This window comes from Podarcis muralis, chromosome 3, assembly GCF_964188315.1.
Source record: "Podarcis muralis chromosome 3, rPodMur119.hap1.1, whole genome shotgun sequence".
Taxonomy (NCBI): domain Eukaryota; kingdom Metazoa; phylum Chordata; class Lepidosauria; order Squamata; family Lacertidae; genus Podarcis; species Podarcis muralis.
In genome coordinates this window covers 31,892,372-31,908,156 of record NC_135657.1, presented here as the reverse complement: position 1 = coordinate 31,908,156, position 15,785 = coordinate 31,892,372, and the positions used below count along the sequence as shown (strand labels likewise).

At 42.3% G+C, this 15,785-nt stretch overlaps 1 protein-coding gene across 3 annotated transcripts in view; it reads right to left on the bottom strand.

Moving 5' to 3' along the window:
• STUM (stum, mechanosensory transduction mediator homolog) overlaps positions 1 to 15,785 on the bottom strand; it is a 40,663-nt gene that overhangs the window by 6,262 nt on the left and 18,616 nt on the right. The gene's annotated exons all lie outside the window — the stretch shown is intronic.

Genomic DNA, 15,785 nt, shown 5'->3' with positions numbered 1-15,785 from the left:
TGCCGTAGTCGAAATTTTTTTTTAAAATTCCTTCCAGTAGCACCTTAGAGACCAACTAAGGGTAAGTTTGTTATTGGTATGAGCTTTTGTGTGCATGCACACTTATCTGAAGAAGTACCGTATCTGAAGAAGTGTGCAAGCACAGGAAAGCTCATACCAATAACAAACTTAGTTGGTCTCTAAGGTGCTACTGGAAGGAATTTTTTTATTTTGTTCCTTCACAAAGGTTAATACTCTGCCCGTAGAAGATACATTTTATAGAAACATGTTTTTGATAGGGTGCATTTGATACAAGTGGTACAAAACATACAATAGTTTTTTTAAAAAAACAACCCTGAAGGAATTGTTGGGAGCACTTTAAACTTCTGGGGAAAGAAAATGGAAAAGCAGAATCAATGGACTGGAAGGGACACCCCTGCCTCCATAAATTTCAGCCATGGCAAACTCATCAAATCCGCAGTCTACTGATAACATGAATATCTAAGCATCCAAGGAACATACACAACATTAGGGTGAAGACATGGACTAATCTAGCGCCTTAGGTTCTTTATTGCTGCTATGACTTTTGGTTATTGTTGTTTTAATTCAACTGTCCTGGAAAAATAGTATCAGAGGAGGCTCCAATCTTCTTTGCTCATTTCCTAATATAGCAGAGAGGCAGGTAGGTGATCAGGCAGAGGTGAAAGCAGTGTTGGATGTGAAGCTTCAAGCACTTTAATTTTGGGGGAGGTGGATGCTCGTCTCCCAGGCCTCTTGAGAAAGACAACCTACCTAAGAACACCCACCAGTGAGAGGGGGGAAACTGTGCCATCCGTGCCCATTTAAAAAATCTCAAACCTTTTGCAAACTCAAATTAAGTTGCTTTCTTCTATTGTATAATATCTCAAGACACTCCCCCCCCCCTCTTTTCCTGCTGTTGCCTTTATTTCCAACTCCCACTTTCTCCAAACTCTCCTCAAGCTAGTTTAGAAGCACTGCAGAGAAAAAGAGTGGGTGGGAGCTGCTGAGGTCGAAGAAAGCAACTCTATATTGAAGCTGGAAGGTGGTAGTGGGAAGAAAAGATGGGGAGACTCTTCTTTTAATGAGACAATATCCTTGAGGGCTTCATTTTCACAAGACCGAACAGCTGTAGAAGCCCAAGGGTGAGATGATGCATTTTATAAGCAGGGCCTGCTTGTAGGCGGGGGGTGGGGGGAGGAAGAAATTCAATTCACTTAATATTTAAATATGAATTTACTTAATTTGCACTTCCCGAAAAAATAAGCGAATCAAAACACAGCCGTTCTTTGAATTCCACCCATCTCCCAGTTTTGCAGTGCAGTTCTCCAGACACATGTGTACAAAAAAAACTAGGGTAAAGTGTACATAAAAATGCGTGTTTTACCAGAATATACATATGAATGTGTTAATTGTCAAAATCGTTTTGCAAAATTAGGCAAACTTGCACACAAACATGTATATAAGGGGAAATGTGCACTAAAATGCAGGTGAATTTTCATGAGAAAAACAACAAAAAGCAGAATTTTTAAAGGCAGAATCAGGAATTCAAGACGACCAAGCTGCTTTAAACTGTGCCCCTAAATGACCATGTGTGCAGCCTGGGAGTTTATAAGTGTGTGGTGTCATATTGTGCTTTTACTACTTTTTGCTGGGAGCTGCCCAAAGTGGCTGGGGCAACCCACTCAGATGGACAGCATATCAATTATTTACAACAACAACAATACTTGAAATTCAGTGATCAGTGAGTGAAGTCAGAGTTGGGCTTGGGAGGTGAATTGTTTGGACATCAGGCAATAGGAAACACTGGGGTCCTAAGGAGCTAACCCCCCCACCACCTTTTGCGCTTTAGTGCACTTTCCTTGCTTTCATTTTATTTTCAAGTCCTTGAAATCTCCATAGCTTGCTCCTTTTCCTCTATCAACAAGGACTCATCTTTCCTGTGGTGGGCTCATCTGTGACCAGGTAGTTCCTAGAAGTTATTTTTTTGCACAATACTACACAGTAAGTATGGGTGGGTTAAAGAACCCCACCACCACCACCAAAAGGCAAATGTGAAAACTTTGCAAGGAGGCTTAGCCATGTGTCTCCTGCTGTGGATAAACCAGAAGAGTTGCTGAATAAGTTTTATATTGCAGAAGGCATGGTTCATAGTTTTTCTCATGCCCCCCACAGCAGCCATTTTGTGACTGATGCCCACAGCACTCAATCAAAATTTGAGATATATTGTACCTACCGGCCCAAAAATATTGTATAGAAATTGTATAGAAATTCAGTCTTAAAAAATGTGTCCCATTATTACCAGCCTCATAAACAAACATCTGTTTATACCTTGGAGTGGGGGAAGGAAAAAAAGTCATGGGGAAGTTTAAAAAGATTCATGTTTTTGTTTGGTTCCAGTTAGGCAACATACTACTTCACAAATTGAGAGGTTATGCCTTTGGAAAAAGAGGTAAATGAGATGCAAAATGCAACACCTAATTGCTAACGTAGAGGTAGGTGTTACTGAATGACTCAGCCACTGGCAGTGAGCCAACTCTCTGGTTCTTTGACCCAGTGCTGCAGTTTCTACTTGATACCATGTTTGGTTATATTGCTGTTCTAAATGTTCGCGTTCTTACTTCCGCACACAGTCACAGCAGGCTAGAATGACAAGAGCTGGTGCAGACTCTTCTGAAAGGCTTCACTCATATAAATAAATGTTCGTTCCCCTCACCTCCACAAGGAAAAGTGATCTTCCACGAGTGTCGCCCTTACACAGCTCATGTAAGTAGACTCCCTCCCAAGAGGAGTTATTTTCTTGGGTATGCTGGCTCCAGCTCTAATGAACTTTTCAGACACCAGCACTTCAAATGTTATTCTTAGCAGTATACTAACGTTAGCTGATCCAGAGCCAAGCAGGGCATTCTCTCATTCCCACATAACGCTTGAGAGTAGACCTGCAAATGTTTTAGCACTAAAAAAACATAGCTTCATAAGCATACACACACACACTTGTGTGGTACAGATGAGCCACACTTAGCCTCTGAAGAAGTAATCTTTCAAAAGGTTGGACTCACCCACGTTTACTGTGTAATATTGTGCAAAAAAATAACTTCTAGGAACTACCTGATCACTGATGAGCCCACCCCAAGATAGATTCTTTCAACTGTCAGCTGTGATGATATGGTAAGGGCCCCTTAAGATGACCTGTTTATTGAACATTCATCCCTATTTGCTTGCAGAAAGCTTGTGCAGAGGTTATATACAATGCCCGTTCTCTGAGCACCTGTTCCTATTTGTTTGCAGGGAGGTTATACAACAGGGAGCATTCATCTAGATTTGTGTACACGGGGGTTGTTTGGCTTTCCATCAACTGATTGTTTCCCCATCACATCCAGAATTCTGTTCCTGGGGTGGCTAACCTAATATTTCCAAGAGCTGGACACGAGTGCAACCCCCCAGCAAGTGGTACTCAGAGGCACACTAGTCAGAGTAGCCATATTGCCTTCCATAGATATAGTACATATTGTCTCTGATACTGGAGGCAACATGGCTGTCATGACTAGAAGTAATTGATAGCCTTATTTCCTATCAATTTGGCTAATCCTCTACATCTTGTGGTAGCAAGATGTATGTGCAGTGTGAAGCCACACTTACTTTTGTCTGTCCTGAATTGCCTCAGTATTATTATTGTTTTTATTAAGGTAAAGGTAAAGGTACCCCTGCCCGTACGGGCCAGTCTTGACAGACTCTAGGGTTGTGCGCTCATCTCACTCTATAGGCTAGGAGCCAGTGCTGTCCGCAGACACTTCCGGGTCACGTGGCCAGCGTGACAAGCTGCATCTGGCGAGCCAGCACAGCACACGGAACACCGTTTACCTTCCCGCTAGTAAGCGGTCCCTATTTATCTACTTGCACCCAAGGGTGCTTTCGAGCTGCTAGGTTGGCAGGCGCTGGGACCGAGTGACGGGAGTGCACCCCGCCGCGGGGATTCGAACCGCCGACCTTTCGATCAGCAAGTCCTAGGCGCTGAGGCTTTAACCCACAGCGCCACCTGCGTCCCGTATTGTTTTTATTAACTTACCATATAGGAACATTCCCTATATTTGCTGTTTCCTGGCCACTTATGGCTGAAAAAGGATGTCCTAATAACTATCACTGCACTGACAGACAGATCTCTCAGGTATTATCTACAGTGGTACCTCCGGTTACGAACTTAATTCGTTCCGGAGGTCCGTTCTTAACCTGAGGCGCACATTCGCTAATGGGGCCTCCCGCTGCTGCCACACCGCCGCCGCGCGACTTCCACTCGCACCCCAGGGCAAAGTTTGCTCCCAGGAGACCTACTTCCGGGTTAGCGGAGCTTGTTACCCAAAGCGTTCGTAAGGAGTGTGGTACATAACACGAGGGTCCACTGTACTGTGAGGCACTGACAGAGACACTCCAAAACTGACCGTGCTCTTGACTGAAAGTAGTCTATCTGGTGGCTGAAGGTTATTTGCAACAGTTAACTCCTCTTGATTGGTCCAAGGTTTGTACTCCAAACTATCAGTCAAGGGCTTGACTGGAGTTTGCTCTTTTCAGGGATTGCTATCAAATCACTTAGGAGGCCTTCATAAATGGCATAGGGATGTGCATAAGGAAAGCACATCACAAACTGAGTGAAAACATTAATAGCTCAGTCAGCAGAGCATGCGACTCTTAATTTCAGGGCCATGGGTTCAAGCCCCACGTTGGGCAAAAGATTCCTGCATTGCAGGGGGTTGGAATAATGACCATGGTGTTCCCCTCCGACTCTACAATTCTATGGTTCTATTATCTCTAAGAGTCAGTGCCATAAGAAATGCAGATAAAAAGAAATTATTAGGTGGAGTGGAAAGTGGGGAGGGACCCAAGAAGAAAAAAGTACCCGAAAAGATGTGATGGATTCCAGGTGTTGATACTAAAACCTCTTTCCGGGGGTTTGTTTGATATAAATCTAGGTGTCTTTCTTAAAACAAAATCAGTCAAAAGTAAACAGAGAACAGTGGGGTTTTTTTTGGAATGGAGCCGTACCCTGTGCCTCATTGTCTCCTCACACACAAGCAGCCTTGAGCACTTTTTAAAATAAATATGTAATGTAAAGGTGAAAGAGAAATGCTAGAAAGAATTAAAATAAATAATCCAAAGTTTGAATGAAGATTTCAGAATTTATGCTTCTGCTGGCTTCATCCCTATGTCCCTTCAAAAAGCAAATATTGATATTGAGTTATTTTGAATTCCCTGTTAATATAAGTTGTATAGCAGAAGCCTTTACACTAAATGTCAGAACTGAACATACTGAATACAGGCACACACACACACACACACACACACACACACACACACACTTATGTGTGATTGACTTGCGCAATGATCATGTATATGTGTGGCACTGGGGAATGAATGAATGAATAAATAAATAAATCCAAACCAGGAAATAGCAGGAGAGTGCTGGAGAGCCCTTGTGGCTCACGAGGAGACCCTCCACAGAGCCCAAAGAGGATTTCGGTGAGAGCGGAGGAAGCCTCAAAGACACCAAAGGCACAGTGGGCCTTTGTTTAGGCTGCTCAGCCTCCCTGCCCAGCAGCGGATGCACAGGATAGCGCAGCAGCAGCAGCCATTGCTTTTCAGCATGACCTCCAGCTTCCAGCCTCCCCCAGAGCTTCAACTCTAGTTGAAGAGAGAGTTGTAAGGAGCGAGAGAGAGTAGGAGAGCAGGAAAAGAATGAGCATCTAAATAGTCCTGGAGTCAGCAAATTATCCATTCCTGAAAGAAAATGGCATGAAAAGAGATAGTTCTTTGTTGTTGCTGTGGTGGCGATCCATCTGTGTCGAGCGACAATGGAATGCACCTCCGGGGGTGAAGTCAAACTGCTGTACTAACAGCACTAAAGTGACCTCCCCGGGGCACAAGCCTAGGCAGTGTATATGGAGGTCCTGGGCAGCCCAGACAACAACACCCCGCCGCAAACCCAGAAGTGAGTGTTCCAGTTTGCAAACGTTCTTTGGAACCCCAACGTCTGACGCGGCTTCCGCTGCTTCCGATGGTCCTGCAGCCAATCGGAAGCTGTGCCTTGGTTTCCAAATGTTTTGGAAGTCTAATGGACTTCCAGAACAGATTCCATTCAACTTCCAAGGTACCACTGTACTTTTGTTCAGGAGGCTACAGTCCAGCCATGCAAAAAACCTCAAATACAAACCAGAGGTTTATATACGCAGCTGGGTAAGTAAAATACATTATGACAGTGCAAGGGCACATGATGACAGGAAAAAGCATTTGAGCAAGGTGTGGGGCAGGCCCAATGTGGGCTGCCCTAGAGGAGGGTTGCTGCTGGGACAGAGTCCCAAGGGCCAGATAGAAAAGTCTGGAGGGCCACATTCAGCCCCCAGCCTTGAGGTACCTCACCCCCATGGCAGTGATTTCTAGATGCAATTCTTGATCTTAAAACCTTACTATGTTCTGAGTTTCTTCACTTGAGATAAATCCCAAATCCATGTGGTGGGAGAATTCCAAGTCCAAAAAGAAGTACAACCAAGAACTTCCGGTCAAAATATGCCACCTGGTAACTCTTCCTTTTTTCTACGTTAGCAAGGAAAAACATGGGTTAAAAGGAAAACAACAAAGAGGTGGGTATTAGGCACGGCCATGGACTTTTAGAGAAGCCGCATCAGTATGTTGTTAAAGCAAAGCTTCTTCTCCCAAAAGTTAACAGCCCAGCTGGCAGCAACAATGAAACACAGAAGAATTAATGATAGGAGATCCATTTCCAGAGCATGTAATCTAAAGGATGGTTCCTGTATCTGCTTTTCTGCATGAGAGCAATGCCTTCCCTGCAGCCCCTTTGTGGTTATTATCAGCCATCTAAATGTCTCTGTTTCATGAAACTAACAGCCCAGATGACATTCTATGGCTTATAGCCCATCACAGCCATCAGATCCCAAAATGTCTGTCCTATTACAATTCACTGCTGATAAAGGAGCTTGTTTCTATTTTCTCCCTTTTTATAGCCCACAGACCTCAATCGTTTTCTACTGACAGACATCCCACTGCTCTGATTATGAGCACACTGTTTTACAGTTTTGCTCTAATAGCCTACTTGCTTTAAAAACAACCACACTTACATGCCCCCTTCCATTTAATAATGCTCAAAGCTGTTTCCAAAAATAATGTAGGAGCCATGTTAAAAAAACCCTTCCAAAAATGTTAACCAAAAAAAAAATAGCAGAGCCAGTAAAAAAAAAAATTGCCAGCAACATTAATATTTAATTTATTATTTGAAATATTTACAGGCCGCCTTTCAGAACTGAACTGTCTCAAGGTATAACTGGATGGCATGCTGGAAGGGCTGGGGAAATCAAAAAGCATTCACCTGGCACTGTAGGAACATCAAGTTTGGCACCAGTCAAGCCTCCCTAGGGAGGCATTCTGCATTCAGAGCACCGCAATTGAAAAGGCCGCCTCCCCAGTGCTGCCCTGTCTAATGTCAGAAGATGGGAAGACTCAGAGGCTTCCAATGAAGATCTTTGCATCTAGGTTCATGTGGGTAAAGGCAGTCCTAGAAATACTTTATAGATAAGCACTTTAAATGAGGCTTTTTCAATGCATTGGACAACCAGCGCAATGCCCCAACCCACCCTGGCTGGGAAAAAGTCAACTCACTAATATAAAGAATATTAATACACACTTTAGTTTCATACACACAGGGTGTGACCTATGCTTCCACGGTGCTAGCTTACGTTTACTTTTAATTTGTGCAGCAATCCACTTTTGTGTGGACCTTCCAAGACCTTCTACATCCCCCATGAAACTTCTCAATCTTTTTATATCTTAGATTCTCTGTCCCCAATATTGGTTTTCATCTTTTACAGGGAAGAGTCAGAAAAGAAAGGTGGGCAGATGCATTCTACTCTTGAACAACTCACCTCTGGGCTTTTGATTCCTAAGAAGTATGAGTAGATGCATTATTTTAAGGTTGCTATATTTGACAAAGTGAAAATCTGAATGCAAAAGTTGTTGATTTTTTTTGCAAAATCGCAAACAAAACTGACTTTTAGAGCTATTTTAAATTAAAATCTGCAAAAACGGCACTGCCGACATGGGTCGCCATAAGTCTGGATTTTCCCCGGACATTTTTGTCGCTTTCTGTCCAGACAATGCTTCCGACTGCAGTATTCTGGGTATGTCCGGAAAATTCTGGATGTATGGCAACCCTGATGGCCCGTAAGATCAGAAAGACTTGGAAGTGAACAGCCTCAGACTTAGTGACTAAGCCTAGGAGATCAACTTTTAGAGATGAAAATCTCAGTGCACATCAGTTTGATTCTGCAAGATACTAGGAACTGTAGTCCCAGTCGTTCAAAACTGTAAAGCATTCATTTATGTTATCGGTACTGGAGTTCCACTGGTCTTATAAAGGCTTTTATTTTATGCAAGTACTTTTTAAAAAGTGAGAGTTAATTTCTAAGGTAAAAGGGCATTGGAAAAGGGCATTCTTAGATACAGGATCAATATTAAAGTGTAGATTTAAGAAATTGCTCAAGGGCAGAACTTTATATCTTGGCAAACATGCTGTGTTTGCAGAAATGTCATGTGAATGGGGGGGGGGGGGGGCTTGCAAGAGAAGATGCTTAATCGTTTCTACACCAGGAAGTCTTTCCTGCAAAGAACCCCCAGCCTCAAGAATCAGCAACACAAAAAATAAGGTTGTAATTCCTTTGTTTCTTCCTATGAAGGATCTGCTTTAAGGTTGCCTGAATTAATTACTGACTGTGAAATACCCTATAGGACACTCAAAGATTCCATCTTGCCTACAAAGCTTCCCCTCCACCCCCAAACCAAAAACCTATATATGCAATCTTTATAGGAGATCTATCCTGTGCACTGAGAACCATTTTTCTCCTGGCTATTCCAGTATGTACCCCATTCCCCCTGAGGACACACTACACTGGAAGCTCAGAAATTATGGAACCTACACAAACATTATCTTAGAAAAACCCATCTATGCATTGTTTTTTATATTGTGCCTAAAACGTACTAGAAGCTTTACAACTTTAGGATCCTGCCCAGGCCACTTGAAAGGCAAGTCATTTAGTAAAACATGAGACTAAGAAAAAATATTAATGTACAAAAATGCACCGACACATACATACACACAGGGGGAAAGTATATGCTTGCTTGTTAGGCAGCCCAGTCTAGGACTAATCCATGTAACATATTCCAATATAAACCAACAAAAAAAGGACAACCCATTCTAGGGGATTGTCATGAAATGAATATTTCCTATTAGGGTTAAGGAAACTCAAGCAAAATAGAGGGGGCAGATATTTATCAGTTGTTTTCTTTATTTAAAGCCAGAGGTCATTATAAGCCTGACCGTTATCAGCAGCACCGGACAAACTGTACTGTACATATTCATAAATATATCTGGCTTGACTTCCTAGAAGAATTTCAACACTGAATGGAAACTGATTAATGAAAAAATTAAGATATGCTTCGGGATCCATTGTTGGGCATGCTAAAAAGAAGGATAGAATCGCAGCTATAGGAATGTTCCATTTGTATGAACATTTAACAGTATACAACTGTTTAGCGGTCAAAACAAAATGTCTGGAATAGAAATTCATCTTGCAGGATGCAGACTGAAATACAGATATACAACTTTTATGTACCTGGTTTACCTTCCTTTCATTTGAATGGTATATACCTGGGTTGTTGTTTTTTTGCATAATCCAGAGCAAATGTGTTTTAATATTTGATATCACTTCTCATTCATTAACCTCTTCATTATCTAAAATATTAAAATTAGACTTACGTCAAAGTTACCGAAAGTAAATCCAATTGGCCAGACTGCCCACAGTGCAGCTATACTATGATGTCACTGAGGACAAATTATTACAGTGGTACCTCGGGTTAAGTACTTAATTCGTTCCGGAGGTCCGTTCTTAACTTGAAACTGTTCTTAACCTGAAGCACCACTTTAGCTAATGGGGCCTCCTGCTGCCACCGCGCCGCCGAAGCATAATTTCTGTTCTCATCCTGAAGCAAAGTTCTTAGCCTGAGGTAATATTTCTGGGTTAGCGGAGTCTGTAACCTGAAGCGCATGTAACCCGAGGTACCACTGTATTATTATTATTATTATTATTATTATTATTATTATTATTATTATTATTATAATACCCCGCCCATCTGGCTGGGTGGCTTGCAGCATATCTAAAACATAGTAAAATATCAAACATTTTAAAAACTTCCCAGTACAGGGCTGCCTTCAGATGTCTTCTAAAAGTTAAGTAGACTAATAACCCTCCCACAGTCCCTCATGTCCAAGTTTGGGAGGAAGAACAGAAGGAATGCATTCCCAAAGCCCAAGCAACTGGGCTGGTGCTCCCTGCCATGCTAGATTATAGAGGTAGTTTCACCGCCTACTCTAGTCACACATAGTTATCAACCAGTGACAGGTTGGATGAAATGAGGATGCACATCCCATTGAAAGAAACACAGTGCAGATGACCAACTTTCATTTTGATTCAGTTAGTCACCTAAGTACAACTAAATAAGGTGAAGGAGAATCCGCTTAGTGGCATCAACGATGGGGACACATTCCACCTTCTCTGCCCTTAGACCCCTGCCACTCCACAATTTGTTTTGCACCCTTTCCAAAAAGAATGTGTGAAGTCACCATAAAAAGGGACACATTTCACAGGGAGACTGAGAAAAAGGCGTGGCATGCACGCCCATTTTGGCTCAGATCTACACACATAGATGTGAAAGGTAAGGCAGCATCAGAAAGGATGTGGCTACAAATACCAAGGGTAACACGTGAATCTAGCTATTTTCCTAAATACTTTGCAACTTGATTATTATTATTAATATTATTATTATTATTAGTGCTTTTTTCTGGGGGTACGCCTATCCCTAAACATTTTGTGAATCTAAGTTTGGCCTCAATGAGGGGCGGTATTTAAATGTGAGTAGGAAAATGAGAGTATCCCTAAACATATATTATTATTTTTTAGTAAAAAAGCACTGATGATTATTATTAATTTATTACCTGCCCTTCACTCTAAGGTTCCAGGGTGGGTGAGGGGGTTGGAATTGTTCTGCAGTTGCTCTAGGGCTGAATGTAAATATCAAATAACCATGGCGCTGAAGTTAATTCAACTGCATTTTTGTTATTGTTCTGTGAACAGAATGGGATATTTTCTTCCCATCTGACCACCACAACCACACACACACAAACACACCAAGTAGACTTCTACTTGTTATATTAGATGCAGCATTGTATCCCTGCATTGTAAAATTCTACACACATGCTGACGAGTATTTTTAGCCGTATCTGCTACAGAGATTGATCTGATAGCAAAAGCTGCCATTCAAAAGAATTTTTTTTTAAAAAATCCCTAAATGTAGCTCTGAAATGTTACCTTAATTTTAATGCACATTATGTTCTACAGAAAAATCTGCCTGTTCCAAGTAAAGTTCATAGATGCATCAGTGCTACTAGGACAATGTCACCAATAAAAGTGTCTTGGCTTTGGTACAGACTAGAACACACTCAGATTTCATACTTTCAAGGGCTAAAATGGAAAATTGTGTTACAGCTTGCCTAGAAGGTTGCTGGGTACTTAAAGAGTCAGGGTCATAGGCCAACAACACAAAGTTTCATAGAATTTGTATGTGCTAATTTATATGTATAGACCTCTAGGAAATCAAGATTGCTGGCTGCCATGGTCTCAGCAGTTTTGTGTTTTCCAGTACACCCAGCCTTTTAAACAAAGCTTTAAAAAATAAACATTTCCAAACACAGGGGGAAGGGCCAGACACTCAAAGTGTACCACAAAAGAACTAAGAATTAATCATGAGCCACCCCCTACAAACGCCCCTGGAACTTTCCTTGGGGTTTATTCACACTTACCTGTCCTCTGCTCTTTCCATGCAGAGGTCTGCATCTTAACGCTCCATGTCCAAGCATGTGGTTCCCCCGCCCCAATCTTTCCCTACAAACCCAATTTTTAAAGCTTAATTGGATCAAATGTCAGTTCGGATTAGCATCAAAGATGCCTGCCTAACCTCTGCTGGAAGAATGTTTGACAACATGGGACTGAAGACACTAAATTTTAGTTGATGTCAGTGGGGCTTCAGAGACAAAGAGGACAAAGAACAGCACTCAAGGGCTAGTCCACTCAAGGAAGCACTTACCAATAGCTCAACACCCACTTCTTAATTCCTGGACCTTTCCTTCTGAATTCATAGCATACACCAGAGAACAGCTGGTGTGCAGAGCAACCAATTAGGAAGAACCATGAAATTATACATCACTAAACTAATGCACAACTTCTATCATACCTGACCATGTCATTCTAGCTGGAGCTGATGGGAGCTGTAGTTCACAACATCTGGAGGGCACCAATCTGGGTATCTCTGGTTTAGTGCTTCAGGCACAAGCTGGAACAATGCCTCGGCCTCAAGGACTTTGCTAGTGTTTGGTTTCACTTTCAAAGAATCCCAAATACCGTAGTTGTCACCAGAGATCATGCTGTATCAGAGTTAAATAAGCCAAATTTAGAAGCCATGTTTTGAAGTTGTCTTGTTTAAAAACGGTGGTTTATTACAAAATCGGGTCAATCTCTGGTTTGTATGTAGCAAGCCAGGAATAAATCTAAATGCTAGCAAAGTGCTTCTCCTGGCCACACAGGAATAATAAAAATATTATAATAATTTATAATTTATACCCAGCCCATCTGGCTGGGTTTCCCCAGCCACTCTGGGCGGCTTCCAACAGAATTAAAATACAATAGTCTATTAAACATTAAAAGCTTCCCTAAACAGGGCTGCCTTCAGATGTCTTCTAAAAGCCTGGTAGTTGTTTTTCTCTTTGACATCTGGTGGGAGGGTGTTCCACAAGGTGGGTGCCACTACTGAGAAGGCCCTCTGCTTGGTTCCCTGTAACTTGGCTTCCCGCAGTGAGGGAACCGCCAGAAGGCCCTCGGCACTGGACCTCAGTGTCCAGGCAGAACGATGTGGGTGGAGACGCTCCTTCAGGTATACTCAGACCGAAGATGAGATAGGAGTGCACAAACCCAGTGCTTCACTCAAAATTGTTGCAGCTTGAACACATAGCACTGAACTAGGGTTTAGTGTTACATGAGAATCTACAGTTTTAAATAGTAAAGGTTGTGTCCATTATCTACTGCTTCAACGGTCTCAGGTGGGAGCAGTTTGAATGATAATTATGACCCAAATAATATTGTAACATTTTAAAGATTTGTAGCCCACCCTTCAAAGTCCTTAATTCCCTTCGGAAAAAAGATAAAGTTTTGCTTGCCAAATGCTGTGGATTATTAGCAACCAGTGTACACAGCTATTTATAATGTTTGGACTTTTCTGTATCTAAATTCAGAAACCTCTGTAGCAATGTATTTTCCCCTGATCTCCTACAGCCAGATGAAGGTAGTTTGTGACCCCCTTTGCAGCCTAAAACAACTGTAACCTGGCTAGAAACTCATATCAGTGTCTACAAGGCAAGGGGATTGTAAACCTTTTATATCAGCTAAGTTGGGGGCCCTTCTGTCAGTTTCCTCCACTCACAGCCCACAAATACGGTATATTTTTGCATGCAGTTTTGACAAATGTGTACATTTCTGCAAGCAATTTCCCCTAATATAATGCATTTCTATGCTATTTTCCACTACTAGGTTCATTTTTTGATCACGTTAACTGGATATATGCATTTTTCTGAACAATGGTCGGTCGGAGAACTGCACTGCAAAATTCGAGTAAGTGTCAATTTGGAAGAATGGTTGCATTTCAGCTCTCACATTGTTTTGGAAAGTTCAGATTTGAGAGATTCGCCTTTAAATATGAGCTGAATTGAATTTCTCCCACATCCCTACCTCCCACGGAGTTTGCAACTCAATTCACATTTCGTACACCCTTTCACCGTACACTTGCAACAGCTGCAGTGAAACGTGAACAGCGCTGCAAACGAGGAGCTCTCTACTTGGTTTTCACAAATCAATCCTAACCCTTGCCCTTTGATAGCTGGCCTTCTTCAATCACTGTTGTGCAACTATAACCATTAACACAGGTGATAATATAATGGTTGTGCAACACCTGAGCTGTAAGATCTTCACAGCACTGTTCTCTACTTTTGTATCAAGATCTATCTCTTCTCATGGCCTTCTCTCTTTAAGCCCCACCATCCTCAGCTGTCTGAAGCTCTCCTTGTTCTCAAATGACTCCACACTTTCATTTGGAAAAATTATGTGATGCCTCCTCTTGCTTCTTTTAACTCCCTCCTCAAAGCTTATGCCTTCCATGAAACCATAACGCAAACCCCTAATACCTACACCCTGTAATTGTGATTATATATGTATTAACTGAAATAAACACACAGCCTTCTGTGTGTTTGCTTCCCATTTTGTATTGTGTCTGTCAGTTTGCATGCTGTTATTTTAGCTTATAAACTGCCTTGAACACATTGGCAGAACAGTGCTATATATGTTTATTTCCCCCCAATTTATATCCCGCCTTTCCTCCAAGGAGCTCAAAGTGGTGCACTTGGTTCTCCCCCAGATAAATGAATGCATCAAAAAGAATATTCGCCAGTGGCAGTTCCAGTCTTGAGGCACAAATGTACACCACAAACAGAAGCTGTAGGCTCTTTGCACCACTGCAAGCCAACTTCGGTGTGAGGTGGGCAGCAGCACAGAAGCTGCTGTTCATGGAGAAGGAGTGGCACGGCCTGCAGCCAACAAATAAGAAGCAGGTGCCAACTGGGGCAGTTCAATGCAGGACGTAAGAAAAGCCCTGTGTGATCGGGCCAAACATGCATCTAGCACAGCTTCCAGTTTTTACAGTGGCCAACCAGATGCCTATGGGAAGCCCATAAGCAGAACTCTTCCCACATGGGCTCCCCAGAAACTGATGTTCAGAGGCATATGGCCTTTGGCAACGGAGGTATATAACACAGCCTTCATGGCTAGTAGCCATAATGGTTGTGTGAACTGGCTTTCAGCTGCCTATTAACAAGTAATACTCCTGTCCTCTCTGCATTGGCAGAGCCTGTCAAACTCTGAAAGATTCTCACAATTCCTTGTACCCAACCAGCTTTTTTCCTAGCCTCCTTCCCTTCGCTTTATTCTTCAGGGCAGCTTTTTTACAACGTTGGCATCATTCACAAGGATTAGATGCGAACCGTTGCTAGGGAACGAGTCCCAACTGTGCCTTTAAAACTCAAATTTTAAACATTGCGTTTAAAATTATTACTTTTTTTCCCTCCAGTAAAATGCTTTGTGTGTGCACATTTATCTAAGCTTCATTTTTATTCTCACTAGACAGGCTGAAGGTTGCACTGACTTTGCAGCCTTCTAGTGAAGGGCCTGCTATTACTTGGGCTAGCTGCGTGTTGCTGTGCACACCAATGTCACACACAGCACAGGAACAGCCACCAGAATTATAATTAGGGAGGGGGGAAATATTACCCCAACCCCATAATGCTCCATTTGCCCATTCAGTAGGATTCTTGTACAGATTATTTCTTATTTCTTCTTCTTTATCCCAATCTTCCCCTTTCTTTTTGCAAAAGCATGATGTTCTTTGATCCTCTTCCAGGGCTAAACTGTTATGACAATAGGAAGCAGATCTAGAGAGCCAGTGGGGTTGGAGTGTTGGACTAAGACCTGGTAGACCAGGATTCAAATCTCCACTCAGCCATGAAGCTCATGGGGTGACCTTGGGCCAGTCTCTCACTCCCAGCCTAACCTACCCTCCTTGCAGAGTTGTTGTGA